The following is a 15799-nucleotide window of genomic DNA, read 5'->3' on the forward strand; positions in this document are numbered from 1 at the left end:
ACGTGTAAAAAAGAAATCTCTATTCTCCCATTCTGAACGTACTCTTACTTTAATTTCTTCAGGTGTTCTGTAAATAAGCTTGCCCCAAATCTCATCTGATTGGGAGTTTGTACTTTGTATTGTTGTGTATTTCTGGTCTTGTGATCCTCGTCCGGACAGAAGGATGACACGGCAGTGCGGCTGGATCATAAGAGAAGTCGGAGACACTTTACTGAACTAAAAGTTGCTTTATTACAAGCGAGCATCATTGTACAGGACTGCAGTTCATGGAGGAGGTTAGGTCAAAAATGACTGGAAAAAGAACAGATGCCGGTCGTAACTTAAATGTTGGCATTATGCTAAACACGTAGTCTCTTCTCACGAATAGGGCTATCACCTTTGCATACAGAGGTCCAATTCTATTGCCTTTTCTTCCAAGAGAACTAATCCAATCCCACATACAAATGTCAATACTTAAGGGCTCTGTTATGTGCCCAAATTGAAATACCTACTACTTAAACTTGTGGTTTGCTTTCTCCAAGACGAATATAAACATTCACCATATGCAAAACATAATAGGAGTTAATTCACTTCAGTATCCATTTTATGTGAACCTTGAGCCCAAGTACACTTGTATGGTCTTACCAATGTTTGTAATGCTTGTTATGTGGCAGGGGTTTGTATTGCACTTCTAAGATTTGACTTTTTTCTGGATGTTTTAATGCAGCTGTGTCAAAGTCGTTTTCGCTGAGGGACACGTTGCAGTTATGTTTGGCCCCAGTGAACACTATTATTACTCAATTGTGTTATGCATTTTATTAGTAGATTTTTTTAAAAACTAAAATGTAAAACAAATATGGTAAATTGCAATAATTTAACCTCAAATTTTTGTGTATTTTACTGTTAATGGAAAAACAGTACTGCTGTTTTCATGGTAAGTAAAGGCAGCTCATATGTGGGCTCTGTACCGAGGATGTCGTTGTGGCTTGTGCAGCCCTTTGAGACACTTGTGATTTAGGGCTATATAAATAAACATTGATTGATTGATTGATTGATTTGCCAGAATTTTACTGTAAAATTTACATAATTTGTTTTACTGTAAATAAAAAACTATTTTACAGTAAATTTTGGCACCTGACCTGCCATTTTTTATTTTTTTTTATTTTTTACCGTAAATCAACAACTGTAGATTTTTCGGTGTATTATTGTAAATGCCAAAACGGCACCACAGTTTATTACAGTAAAAAAAGTCCTGTTTTTTTTCCCATTAGAGACAAATGCTGTAAAAAGCACAGTAAATTTCACAATTTTACCATGAAATCTATTGTGCATTGCACAGTTTGATGGATAACTTGCTTTGAAATCATTATTATTAGTATTTATTTCTGTTTAAAAAATGGTTTATAGGATTGATCATATAATTTTGCAAAATTAGACAATAATTAAGTTATCATTTGCGATTGCATGGAGTGTATGTATATATATATATATATATATATATATATATATATATATATATATATATATATATATATGTATATGTATATGTATATATATATATATATATATATATATATATATATATATATATATATATTTATTTTATTTTATTTATTTTTTTCCTCCCAAAATGGAAAGAAAGAATACATTTAGTAAGAAAAGTTACAGCACTTTATTGATACATGTTATTTCCAGGTTTTCGAGGGCCAAATAAAATGAAGTGGTGGGCCACATCTGGCCCCCAAGCCTTGAATTTTACACCTGTGTTTAAATAGATGTCCTGATCTTGCTAGCTGCACAACAAGTTTACCTTCGGGTACTAATAAAGTAACCGAAACTAACAAGATAAATATTTTTACAGTTTGTTGTTGTGGAGAATGCATATACTGTATGTTCAAGAGTGCTTTCTTTATTCATAGTCATGTTTAAAGCGGCTAGTGTTTTTCCATTTGTACTCTTTCTATTTTTTCATTTGATGTCCGCAAGTAAACTGTGTGTGTTATCTTGAAGGCTTGCAATGTAGGAGTTGGAGTACTCCCTTATATCTTATCTGTAGTACAACAATGAGCCTGCATTCCTTTCTGGAGAGGGTGGGGGCTGTTTGCGTATTCAAGAAGTTGTCTCTTCCTGTTTGAATGTTAGACCATCCTGGGATGACGGTATGACTGTACTGATGTGGGCTGGTCTCCTGAAGCTTCAGTAAAACATGATAATATTCCTATTCTGTCTTGATGGTCCTTCTTAGTCTGCATATATGTCATCTGAAAGAATTTGGGATTGACCAGTGACTTTAATTCCCTGAGAGGTAGACTGGTCAGACGCAACACTGTCCATGCTTGCTGTATTTGACCTTGTTTTGTTAGATTCCCTGCTTCCCTGGCTGTTTCTGTGTTTGTTTTCATTAAATGTTCATTTTTATACACATTTGTTCCTCTTAGCTTCCTTCCTTGTTTTATTAATGCATTTTTGTGTTCAAACCCCACAATTTTTGCTGGTAAACATCCGTCTTCAATGTTGTTGACGTTAATTCCACCCACTGAGACTGCATGAATTCAGCCACCTGCCGCTCTGTGGAGCTAATGTCCAGTACCCCCCTTCCCCACAGTTGGGGGCCCCAGCATAGATGCGGGGCTACATGTTGAGCCATGTCACATTACATCATGATCCTAGAATATTGTTCCAGTTCCTCCACACTGTTAATTCACCTATTTCTCTGTCCTTTCCATCGTTTTGAACTCCAAGTAACTTAACCTCCTCCACCAGCTGCATGGTTGTTACCTGTTGTTAAATTGCTGCCACCTACGCGGTTAAAAACTCCAACGCTCTTTTAATCCTCTCGCTTTCCTCAGCAGCGAGCGCCTTCGCTGGCCCCATGTTGATCCTGGCTGTGTACTGCGGTTTTGTGGATGGTGGATCTCTGCTTATGCTGCTATGTTGAGCTGCTGCATCGCCTCGGAGTTGGTGAAAGTTAATTCTACAAAACCCAAAACCAGTGAGGTTGGCACTTTGTGTAAGTCGTAAATAAAAACATTCAATTGTATACACTGCAAAGACAAGATATTTAATGTTCTAGCTGGAAAACATTATTTTTTGCAAATATTAGCCAATTTGGAAATTGATGCCTGCAACATGTTTCAAAAAAGCTGGCACAAGTGGCAAAAAAGACTGAGAAAGTTGAGGAATGCTCATCAAACACTTATTTGGAACATTCCACTGGTGAACAGGCTATTTGGGAACAGGTGGGTGCCATGATTGGGTACAAACATCATTCACAAACAAGGATGGGTCAAGGGTCACCACTTTGTTAACAAAGTGGGATTTCACCATCTACGGTTTGTAACATCATCAAAAGGTTCAGAGAATCTGGAGAAATCACTGCATGTAAGCGATGATATTACGGACCTTCGATCCCTTTGGCGGTACTGCATCAAAAAGCGACATCAGTGTGTAAAGGATATCACCACATGGGCTCAGGAACACTTCAGAAAACCACTGTCAGAAACTACAGCTTGTCGCTACATCTGTAAGTGCAAGTTAAAACTCTACTATGCAAAGTGAAAGCCATTTATCAACAACACCCAGAAACGCCGCCGGCTTCGCTGAGCCAGAGCTCATCTAAGATGGACTGATACAAAGTGGAAAAGTGTTCTGTGGTTTGACTAGTCCACATTTCAAATTGTTTTTGGAAACTGTGGACGTCGTGTCCTCCGGAACAAAGAGGAAAAGAACCATCCGGATTGTTCTAGGCGCAAAGTGTAAAAGCCAGCATCTGTGATGGTATGGGGGTGTATTAGTGCCCAAGACATGGGTAACTTACACATCTGTGAAGGCACCATTAATGCTGAAAGGTACATACATGTTTTGGAGCAACATATGTTGCCATCCAAGCAACGTTACCATGGACGCCCCTGCTTATTTCAGCAAGACAATGCCAAGCCACGTGTTACATCAACGTGGCTTCATAGTAAAAGAGTGCGGGTACTAGACTGGCCTGCCTGTAGTCCAGACCTGTCTCCCATTGAAAATGTGTGGCGCATTATGAAGCCTAAAATAGCACAAGGGAGACCCCCGGACTGTTGAACAACTTAAGCTGTACATCAAGCAAGAATGGGAAAGAATTCCACCTGAGAAGCTTCAAAAATGTGTCTCCTCAGTTCCCAAATGTTTATTGAGTGTTGTTAAAAGGAAAGGCCATGTAACACAGTGGTAAAAATGCCCCTGTGCCAACTTTTTTGCGATGTGTTGCTGCCATTGAAGTCTACATTAACATTAAGTATCTTGTCTTTGCAGTCTATTCATTTGAATATAAGTTGACAATTATTAGCAAATCATTGTATTTTGTTTTTATTTACCATTTACACAAGGTGACAACTTCACTGGTTTTGGGTTTTGTAGATTATAAATCCTGTATCTCACATGGTTAGTAGAAAGTTGTGGGCATAAACCCACCAGTTGGTTAACTTTGACATCCAACTTAGACCCTTCATGAGGATTATGTTTACTTCTTCGTCTAAACTGGAAGATATAAACATCCCATCAGGCCCCTGAAATACTTTTTTTTCCGAAATCCCTGTTGGATTGGTTACCATAACGGTGTGTACTAAATCCAGTACGTTTATTACCTGATGTGAAGTGTGTATCATGTGTGTTTTCCACGCTTGTAACAGCGTCAGAGTCCTATGGCCGCTTTTGTCCAAGCCGTCATGGGGCTTTCCACGGGGTTTTTGTTCTGGTCAGAAATTTTTAAAGTGTCACTCCAACAGCCACAACACAAACACAACATTTATTTATCTATGATATTTTATAACTTCCCCAGCTTGCCTGTAGCACACAACCTCTTATACATCTACCTAGGGTTGTCCCGATACCGATATTTGTGTTTCGATACTTTTTAAAATAAAGGGGACCACAAAAAATGCCATTATTGGCTTATATTTCAACATAAAATCTTATGATATATTAAACATATGTTTCTTATTGCAATTAAAGAACAATGTATGGAGTAAATATTTTGAACATACTAGACAATTTGTCTTTTATTAGTAAGTAAACAAACAAAGACTCCTAATTAGTCTGCTGACGTATGCAGTAACATATTGTGTCATTTTATTTTGTCAACATTATTCATCTACTTGTTAATTTCCTGTCATCTGCTTACTTCCTGTTTTAACATGTTCTATCTACACTTCTGTTCAAATGTATTATTCTCTTATTCTTCTCTTTGATACTTTACATTAGTTTTGGCTGATACCACACATTTAGATATCGATCTACATGTACATGTACTGTAAATGTATAATGTATTTGTGTTATTCACATGTGAATAATGCTGTTTAATAGACTGTATTTATATTATTCACATGTGAATAATGCTGTATAATAGACTGTATTTATATTATTCACTTGTGAATTATGCCATTTAATAGACTGTATTTATGTTATTCACATGTGAATAAGGCTGTTTAATAGACTGTATTTATGTTATTCACATGTGAATAATGCTGTTTAATAGACTGTATTTATGTTATTCACACGTGAATAATGCTGTAAAATAGACTGTATTTATATTGTTCACATGTAAAAAATACCTAAGTGTTTATCGTCTATTGTGAGCGAACTGTGGTGGTGAATTTCCCCCAGGGATCAATAAAGTACTTTCTATTCTATTCTATTCTATCTGATGCCAAGTAGTTACAGGATCATACATTGGTCATAATTAAAGTTTTCATGTGTCCAGGGACGCATTTCATGACTTAATAAACAATAAAATAATGACAAAAGATTTTGACACACCAAAAAAAAATATCGATGTAATCATTGTAGTATCGACTATACACGGCTCCTGTACTTGGTATCGTTACAGTGGATATTTGTATAGAACCACCCATCTGTTTACATTGAGGAACGCTAGCTTGCTGTTAGCGGTTAGCTATTGTATCCTCCTACGGTGGGTAGTGTAGCATGTTTATATAATACTTGTAAGAAACCGACTTTATTTGTCGCCATAGAGATGAGGATTAGTCATTCAGAAGTAGCTAAAACACTGTGGCGGGACGTTAGCCGCTAGCAATGTTTCAAAGCATCAGTGTCTCCACCTATATTGTAAGTTTTAAAGCCAAAATACGTCCATTCTCCCTCTTCTGTGTCCACACTGTTTCCGCTTGCAAGTGCTATGTGTGTGTGTGTGTGTTGACTCACCAGCAATGTCTATGAATTTTTAAAAAAGCACAGGTATTTTTCAAAGGCGGTGTAGTACCTTTTTGAATTAATTAGTACGGCTACAGTATATTGTACAAGCCTATAACTACCATCGACTTATTACTACTTTCTCCTCTCAGCCTCTACCTCATCCTCTTTCCATCTGTCCTGGAGATTTGCTCGGTGTGTGTGTGTGTTCTTGTATTTCTACCCTTCTTGAGACATCAACACAAAAAAGTACCTTCCATATGAGGAGGTGTGAACAAGTGATGACATAAATCATGGTCCCAATAACATTGCATCTAATAGAGAATGTCTCATTTGCACCCCTGGTGGTGAAATCTATTAAATTAGGGTGACTGTGTGTCGCTTTTAAAAGTGCTCCCCCTCTGGTCAACATATGAAATAACAAGTGTGTGTCAGAAATTGAAATGCGAGCCCTTTGGCCAAAATGTATTAAAAAAATAAATAAATAATGTATATAGAGACATACTGTAATAACTTGAAGTAAATAAAGAAGATTAAAAACCAATTACAAACAAAAAATTCAAAAAAGAAAAATAATTTACTAAAAGTCTTTTTCTCACAATGTGTCGACTTTTTTCTTATTAAATTGGGAACAATTTTTCATGTTGTTTCTGTAATTTTGCAATATTTTCTCATAAAATTACTACTTTTTTATGTAAAATTCTTACTTTTTAATGCAAAATGGTGACATTTGTCTCATAAAATTCAGACTTATAACAGTATCGCCATTTTTTTTGTTGTGCTTGTAAAATAGTGACATTTTTTTTAGTAAAATGATGACGTTTATTATTATATTACTGCCAACATTTTAAAGTTTTCTTATGAAGATGTGACTTGTCGAGTAAAATTACGACTCTTTTCATAAAATTGCCAAAATGTTAAGCTTTTCTTGTTAAATTCCGACTGTTATTGAGTCAAATTCCGACTTTTATCATAATTTTGCACAAATGTTCAGTTTTCCTTGTCAAATTTTGACTTGCGTTGAGAAAAATTATGACTTTTATTATAACACTGCCAAAATTCCAAGTTTTTCTTGTGAAATTGTGACCTTTTTCTTGTGAAATTCCAACAAATTTTTCACAACATGCTTTTTTATATTTGCATAGTATGTATATATTGTTAATGTTGTAAATACAAATCTTTATATATCTAGAAAGGGTGGTCCTAAAGAGGTAGGCATTATTCGGAGGTCTCAAGAAGGTAAGAAATACAAGAGAGTGTGTGTGTGTGTGCACGCGTGTGTGTGTGTGTTCTTGTATTGCTACCCTTCTTGAGACATCAAGAAGGAAAATTAGCTTCCATATGAGGAGGTGTGAACAAGTTAGGACATAAATCATGGTCCCAATACGGAAAACCATTGCATCTAATCTCATTTGCACCCCTGGTGGTGAATTCACAATCAAAAGTGCTCCCCCCTCTGGCCAACATATGAAATAACAAGTGTGTGTCAGAAATTGAAATGCGACCCCTTTGGCCAAAATGTATTAAAAAAATAAATACATTTGTACGTATATATAGAGACATACTGTAATAACTTGAAGTAAATAATGAAGATTAAAAACCAATTACAAACAAAACATTCAAAAATATTTTTTTTTACTAAAAGCAGTCTTTTTCTCACAATATGTCGACAATGTGTCTCATATTCTTTCTGTCTGTAATATTGCAATATTTTCTCATAAAATTACTACCTTTTTATGTAAAATTATTACTCTTTCAATGCAAAATGGTGACATTTGTCATATAAAATGCAGACTTTTATCACAGTATCGCCAATTTTTTTTGTTCTTGTAAAATAGTGAAATTTTTTGAGTAAAACTATGACTTTTGTCATAATTATGCCGAGTAAAATTGCGTTTATTATTATAATACTGCCAACATATTAAAGTTTTCTTATAAAATTGTGACTTTTGTTGAGTAAAATTACGACTCTTTTCATGAAATTGCCAAAATTTTAAGCTTTTCTTGTAAAATTCCGACTGTTATTGAGTCAAATTCCAACTTTTATCATAATATTGCACAAATGTTCAGTTTTTCTTGTAAAAGTTTGACTCGCTTTGAGTAAAATTATGACTTTTATTATAATACCGCCAAAATTCAAAGTTTTTCTTGTGAATTTTCCACAACATGCTTTTTTATATTTGCATTATGTATATATTATAAATGTTGTAAATACATATCTTTATATATCTAGAAAGGGTGGTCCTAAAGAGGTAGGCATTTGTATTAGGTCTCAAGAAGGTAAGAAATACAAGAGTGTGTGTGTGTGTGTGTGTGTGTGTGTGTGTGTGTGTGTGTGTGTGTGTGTGTGTGTGTGTGTGTTTTAAAGAGAGACGCCACCTGCCACTGCACTCCCAAAGGACTAACGAGCAAATCTGCCTCTCTCTCTCCTCCTTTCTTCCCTCGCCACCGCTCTTCCCCTTTATCCTCTGTCACTCTTCCAGGACTCGGATGTTATCCTTCCCCCTGAGTCACGGACCGTATCACAGCCAGCCAGGTGAGTCTCTTCGTCTTTTTTTTTTAGTCCTCTCTTGCACCATGCCTCCCTGCATACGCCATGTGCTGTAGATATGCTGTGTCACCGTGCTCGGAGACCAGCCCCGCGAGGAAGTCAACTCCCCCCCTCTCTGTTTACATTTCAACCAGATTTGCTTTTGAAGAGATCATTCGGGTTGAATTGCGACGGCAGCCATACTGTAAATATTAAAAACGGAGGAAACATGCATGCATTAGCCATGTAACCGTACGAAAACGTCACATGACAGGTATCATAATTATCATACTTATCGTAGTATTGTTGAATGTGCTCAAAAATTACCCCAACTTATTTTTTCAAATAACTAAAATATATAAATACACTGCTCGAAAACACAATATTTGGCATGTTTTGTGTTTATTATGCACCACTGAGAGTGTTTTAGTCCAGGTGTTCTCTCTCAACGTTTCCACTACAGAAGGCCCACTGAAATAGTCATTACAGTTTACAACTAGAGATTGGAACAGTTTGAATCAGATGAAAAATGTGGTAGTTGTGGAACTTTGAAGAAATTCCCATTGAAATTCCCAAAATTTGGGAATTTCGGGAAAAGCGAGAATTTTTTTGAATATGGGAAAAGAAAAACATGAATAAAAATGGTTGTTGTTGGTGTTGGAATTTTTCAAATCAGTCGAGAAATGTTGAAGAAGTAACATTTTTAATTAAGAAATTATATTAACAAATTCCTGGAATTTCGGAAAAAACGGGAATTTTTCCAGTTCGAAAAACAACTTTGTTTTTTGTCCTGATTAAGAGGAATGTTTTGATGGTGGAACGGTTGAAGTGCGTTGAAAAATGTGGAAGGAGTAGTCGCCAGAAAAAAAGAGTCGAAGTAGGGTATAAAAAATGGGGATTTTGGAAATTCCTGGAATTTTGTTGAACTTGGAAAAATAATAGTTTGAATGTCCCGGATGAGTGGAATGTGTTGAAGGTGGCATGGTTTTAATTGGTTGAAAAATGTGGAAATGGTGGAAGTTTGAAAAATGGCCAATTCATTTTGAATGGGAAAAATGTCCCGGAAAACCTGGAATTCTGGGAAATCTGGGAATTTTTGGAATTTGTCAAGAGAAAAAGCCCGCGGTTCCCGAATAGGCTTAACAGTTTGAAGTTAAAACGGTTTGAATCGGTGACAAATGATGGAATTGTGGAACTTTGAAAAATGTCCCATTCATTTCAAAGGGAATTTCATGGGTATTTTGGGAAAGGCGGGATTTTTTTAGAAAATGTTAAAAGATTTGAATGTTCTGAATAAGTTGAAATGGTTGGTGTTGGAATTTTTCAAATCGGTCGAGAAATGTTGAAGTGGTAACATGTTGAATTGAGAAAAGGTATTACGGAATTCTTGGAATTTCGAGAAAACCAGGAATTTTTCCAGTTCAAAAACAATTTAGGTTTTTGACTTGATTAAGAGGAATGTGGAATGGAAATAGGGCTTTGGAAAAGCAGGAATTCTGGAAAATCCTGGAATTTTTTTTAACTTGGAAAAATGATAGTTTGAATTTCCAGAATGGTGGAATGTGTTGAAGGTAGAATGGTTTCAATAGGTTGAAACTAGAGATGTCCGATAATATCGGCCGGACGATATTATCGGCCTATAAATGCTTTAAAATGCATTTTTGGGAATTATCGGTATCGGTTTCAAAAAGTAAAATTAATGACTTTCTAAAACGCCGCTGTACGGAGCGGTACATATCCGGTATAGTGGACGAAAATAAGACGATAACAAAACAAAATATACGCTGACTAAGAAGATAAAGTTAACAGACATTTTAGTCGACAAATAAAAATAAGACAAAAATGTTGACAAAAAACTAAATCCAATCATGTTTAATTTGATGTAGTAGATGGGTGGGACAAGTTGGGAATATATCCAATGACAGCTCTTTAACAGAGTACATCACATGATAAAATCATTCCTCATTGGTGTTTGCATATTGTGGACTACATGTACCAAGTTATATGGCAATCTGAAACGTTTGAAACAGTAGCCTATAGGCATACCTTGGTAAAATGTCTACATTAGGCTGCTAAGCATGCTCTACTTATTTTCACCAGTATAACCATTGCTAGCGTTGGTTGTAGTTGGTTTTAGTCTTTGTTTTCTGATAGTACTGACAATACTACCATTTGTTGTGATATTGTACGCAGGCATGACGTACTTCTTCCAAAAAATAGCCTAATTTCTGTGTAAAATGTGTTTGTTAGAGATTTGTTATTGACAAAACGATCGTCTATTCAGCTATTATGGTCTTTGGTTTGAAGTTCCTTGGAGTAGCCCAGTCATTGGAGCTGGATTCGGCTGTGTATCTGGCAACCTCAGTCAGGGAGGGAGGAAGGGGACTACATCATTTTGACCGTGATTGCACTACCATTTCTGGCCACATTATTACATATGGCACCTTTTTAAAAATCATGTTTGATCGTCTTGTTTCGGTCAAAGCAAACATTGATGACGAGAGTTAACTGACATTTTAGTCGACGAATAAAAAAAAGACAAAAATGTTGACAAACGAAATCCAATCATGTTTAATTTGGTGTAGTAGATGGGTGGGACAGGTTGGGAATATATCCAATCACAGTATGTTAACAGAGTACATCACATGATGAAATAATTCCTCATTGGTGTTTGCATATTGTGGACTACATGTACCAAGTTATATGGCAATCTGAAACGTTTGAAACAGTAGCCTATAGGCATGCCTTGGTAAAATGTCTCCTCTTTAGTTTTGGGTGTACATTAGGCTGCTAAGCATGCTCTACTTATTTTCACCAGTACAACCATTGCTAGCGTTGGTTGTAGTTGGTTTTAGTCTTTGTTTTCTGATAGTACTGACAATAACCATATGATTGCCATTTGTTGTGATAAAGTACGTAGGCATGACGTACTTCTTCCTAAAAATAGCCTAATTTCTGTGTAAAATGTGTTTGTTAGAGATTTGTTATTTACAAAACGATTGTCTATGGTCTTTGGTTTGAAGTTCCTTAGAGTAGCCCAGTCATTGGAGCTGGATTCGGCTGCGTATCTGGCAACCTCAGTCAGGGAGGGAGGAAGGGGGCTACAGAATTTTGACCGTGATTGCACTACCATTTCTGGCCACATTATATATATAATTACTTTATAGTCTATACATTTAGAGTGATGTGATAATCAAACACTCTAGAAGTCTAGAATGAAAGAGTATATAAGAGAATTGACAGAGTGTGTACCTTCAGTGAGGAATGATGAGCAGAGGCAGAGTTTGGAGTGTCTTCTTTAGCTCGCTTTCCATGTTTATGTACTCACTGTTCACTGTGTCCAGGTACGTGAAAATGTTTTCCGTGCCATTTGCTGTTTGACGCCGGTATCATGCTAATTAGCTGCCTGAAAGCGGGTGACTCCACTGTAGAAATAGCCTCCATGTCTTCTAGCACATACGCTGCAATGGCTCTATCAATGTTGTCCTGGCTAGCAGTCCCTCCGTTAAAATCCTAAGGTGGAGGTGGCTTCGGAGTCTATGTCTCTCTTTACTAGCTTCGTCGAAGCATGTTGCTTTTGTAGCTGTTTCAGCAGATTTTATTTGCTGTTTCGGGCAGTAGCTAGGATCTTTGATCCAAGACACAACTTACATTTAACTCAAATGTTCTTTTCTTTGTGCTCGACAAAAGAAAAGTAGTGAGGATATCTCCATGTTAAGAAACTCGACTTCAGGTCCGCCATGATGTTTTGTTAGTAAACACAGACACACACAGAGTGTGCCTCTTCTCTTGTCCCCGTTGTGACACAAGAAGATTTAGAAGGACGACACTGCCACTCTCCAATAAAACACACTCAGGTCTTCTGTTTCTAGCCGATACTACATCAAAAATAACGTAAAATAACGCAGTAACGCATCATGTAGTAACGGTAACTGAGTTACTAAATATAAAAAATAACGCGTTAGACTACTAGTTACCGCCGAAAATAACGGCGTTACAGTAACGCGTTACAAAGTATTAGTCCCAACACTGGTAAGTGAAGAGGACACATCTAATTTCTGGTGCTATATGATGCCATCAGCAAGCGAGTCATCTTGACATATACACAACTCTAAGTTAAAGTATTACTTCTTTACCAAAAGTCATTTTCTCTGCCTCAAAGAATTGTTTATTTGCCGTTTTTTCTGGACTATAAAGTGCAGCCGTATATAGGCCTTACCTCTTAAATTTTTAGAACAAAAACATATTTATCCATATGTTAGCCACAGATATATTAATTGTGAGATGAGTTATTTACACAGAAATATTCTGTATATGTTTATTTACATACCTTAATTGTTTCCAAACGGTGGCAGTAAAACGGCTGATCAAACAAAACAGAAGTCATCTAGCTGTGCAAGCTCGCCCTCCAATCAGCTAAACAGACTCAATAACTCCACGGTGACGTTTTTGGTGAATTTACTGAGGAATTTGTGAAACTGAAACAATACACAAAGAATGCCATTGATTGATAATACTAACACTGACTCTCGTAAACGTGTTTGCGTATTAGCTAATGCTAATGATGCTGTCTTGATCGCAATACAATAGCACGTGCAAATATGCTTTAAAACACTCCTACAGACATCACACAAGGGACGCTTTAGTAAGTAAGAATTGTTGTAGTTATATTGTAAAACTTACAAACGTTGCTTTAGTGATGAAGAATCCAGATGAGTAGCAACGCTATGGACGACCGGAAGACAAAACGGCTTTTGTACTTCCAGTTTAAAGCCCTAAACAAAATGAAATACTGCAAACGTTCACACCGCACACACCATTTCAGTGCCTTTGATGAAAAGTATTTACATTATGACCGTTAGCGAGGAAAACTCCATAAATTAGCCGCAGCATTTTATAAGCCGCAGGGTTCAACGCGTAAGAAAATTATTGCATCTTATAGTCTGGAATTTACGTAAGTTAAAAATCTAAAACTACGCACAGCAAAAAGTGAAAGTGTATGCAGCGTTTCTATTCATTTATTTATATGAGGCAGAAATGTCAATCAATCAATCAATCAATCAATCAATCAATCAATCAATGCTTATTTATATAGTCCTAAATCACAAGTGTCTCAAAGGGCTGCACAAGCCACAACGACATCCTCGGTTCAGAGCCCACATAAGGGCAAGGAAAAACTCACAACCCAGTGGGATGTCCATGTGAATGACTATGAGAAACCTTGGAGAGGACCGCAGATGTGGGTGACCCCCCCCACCCCCCTCCCTCTAGGGGAGAACGGATGCAATGGATGTCGAGTGGGTCTAGCATAATAGTGTGAGAGTCCAGTCCATAGTGGATCTAACATAATAGTGAGAGTCCAGTCCATAGTGAATCTAACATAATAGTGTGAGAGTCCAGTCCATAGTGGATCTAACATAATATTGTGAGAGTCCAGTCCATAGTGGATCTAACATAATAGTGTGAGAGTCCAGTCCATAGTGGATCTAACATAATATTGTGAGAGTCCAGTCCATAGTGGATCTAACGTAATAGTGTGATAGTCCAGTCCATAGTGAATCTAACATAATAGTGTGAGAGTCCAGTCCATAGTGGATCTAACATAATATTGTGAGAGTCCAGTCCATAGTGGATCTAGCATAATAGTGTGAGAGTCCAGTCCATAGTGGATCTAACATAATAGTGTGAGAGTCCAGTCCATAGTGGATCTAACATAATAGTGTGAGAGTCCAGTCCATAGTGGATCTAACATAATAGGGTGAGAGTCCAGTCCATAGTGGATCTAGCATAATAGTGTGAGAGTCCAGTCCATAGTGGATCTAACATAAAAGTGATAGTCCAGTCCATAGTGGATCTAACATAATAGTGTGAGAGTCCAGTCCATAGTGGATCTAACATAATAGTGTGAGAGTCCAGTCCATAGTGGATCTAACATAATAGTGAAAGTCCAGTCCATAGTGGATCTAACATAATAGTGAGAGTCCAGTCCATAGTGGATCTAACATAATAGTGTGAGAGTCCAGTCCATAGTGGATCTAACATAATATTGTGAAAGTCCAGTCCATAGTGGATCTAACATAATATTGTGAAAGTCCAGTCCATAGTAGATCTAACATAATAGTGAGAGTCCAGTCCATAGTGGATCTAACATAATAGTGTGAGAGTCCAGTCCATAGTGGATCTAGCATAATAGTGTGAGAGTCCAGTCCATAGTGGATCTAACATAATAGTGGGAGTCCAGTCCATAGTGGATCTAACATAATAGTGTGAGAGTCCAGTCCATAGTGGATCTAACATAATAGTGAGAGTCCAGTCCATAGTGGATCTAACATAATATTGTGAAAGTCCAGTCCATAGTGGATCTAACATAATATTGTGAAAGTCCAGTCCATAGTAGATCTAACATAATAGTGAGAGTCCAGTCCATAGTGGATCTAACATAATAGTGTGAGAGTCCAGTCCATAGTGGATCTAACATAATAGTGTGAGAGTCCAGTCTATAGTGGATCTAACATAATAGTGAGAGCCCAGTCCATAGTGGATCTAACATAATAGTGAGAGTCCAGTCCATAGTGGATCTAACATAATAGTGTGAGAGTCCAGTCCATAGTGGGTCTAACATAATATTGTGAAAGTCCAATCCATAGTGGATCTAACATAATATTGTGAAAGTCCAGTCCATAGTAGATCTAACATAATAGTGAGTCCAGTCCATTGTGGATCTAACATAATATTGTGAAAGTCCAGTCCATAGTAGATCTAACATAATAGTGAGAGTCCAGTCCATAGTGGATCTAACATAATAGTGAAAGTCCAGTCCATAGTAGTTCTAACATAATAGTGAGAGTCCAGTCCATAGTGGATCTAACATAATAGTGAGAGTCCAGTCCATAGTGGATCTAACATAATAGTGTGAGAGTCCAGTCCATAGTGGATCTAGCATAATAGTGTGAGAGTCCAGTCCATAGTGGATCTAACATAATAGTGGGAGTCCAGTCCATAGTGGATCTAACATAATAGTGTGAGAGTCCAGTCCATAGTGGATCTAACATAATAGTGAGAGTCCAGTCCATAGTGGATCTAACATAATATTGTGAAAGTCCA

At 36.9% G+C, this 15799-nt stretch overlaps 1 protein-coding gene across 7 annotated transcripts in view; it reads left to right on the top strand.

The window, feature by feature from the left end:
* Positions 1-15799, top strand: part of map2 (microtubule-associated protein 2) — a 256627-nt gene that overhangs the window by 47710 nt on the left and 193118 nt on the right. For all 7 annotated transcript variants that reach the window (XM_062068869.1, XM_062068871.1, XM_062068872.1 and 4 more), the window contains exon 2: positions 8649-8701. The gene's annotated coding sequence lies outside the window, so the exon portion shown is untranslated. The remainder of the gene's footprint in view (positions 1-8648; positions 8702-15799) is intronic.

This window comes from Entelurus aequoreus, linkage group LG14, assembly GCF_033978785.1.
Source record: "Entelurus aequoreus isolate RoL-2023_Sb linkage group LG14, RoL_Eaeq_v1.1, whole genome shotgun sequence".
NCBI classification, from domain to species: Eukaryota; Metazoa; Chordata; class Actinopteri; order Syngnathiformes; family Syngnathidae; genus Entelurus; species Entelurus aequoreus.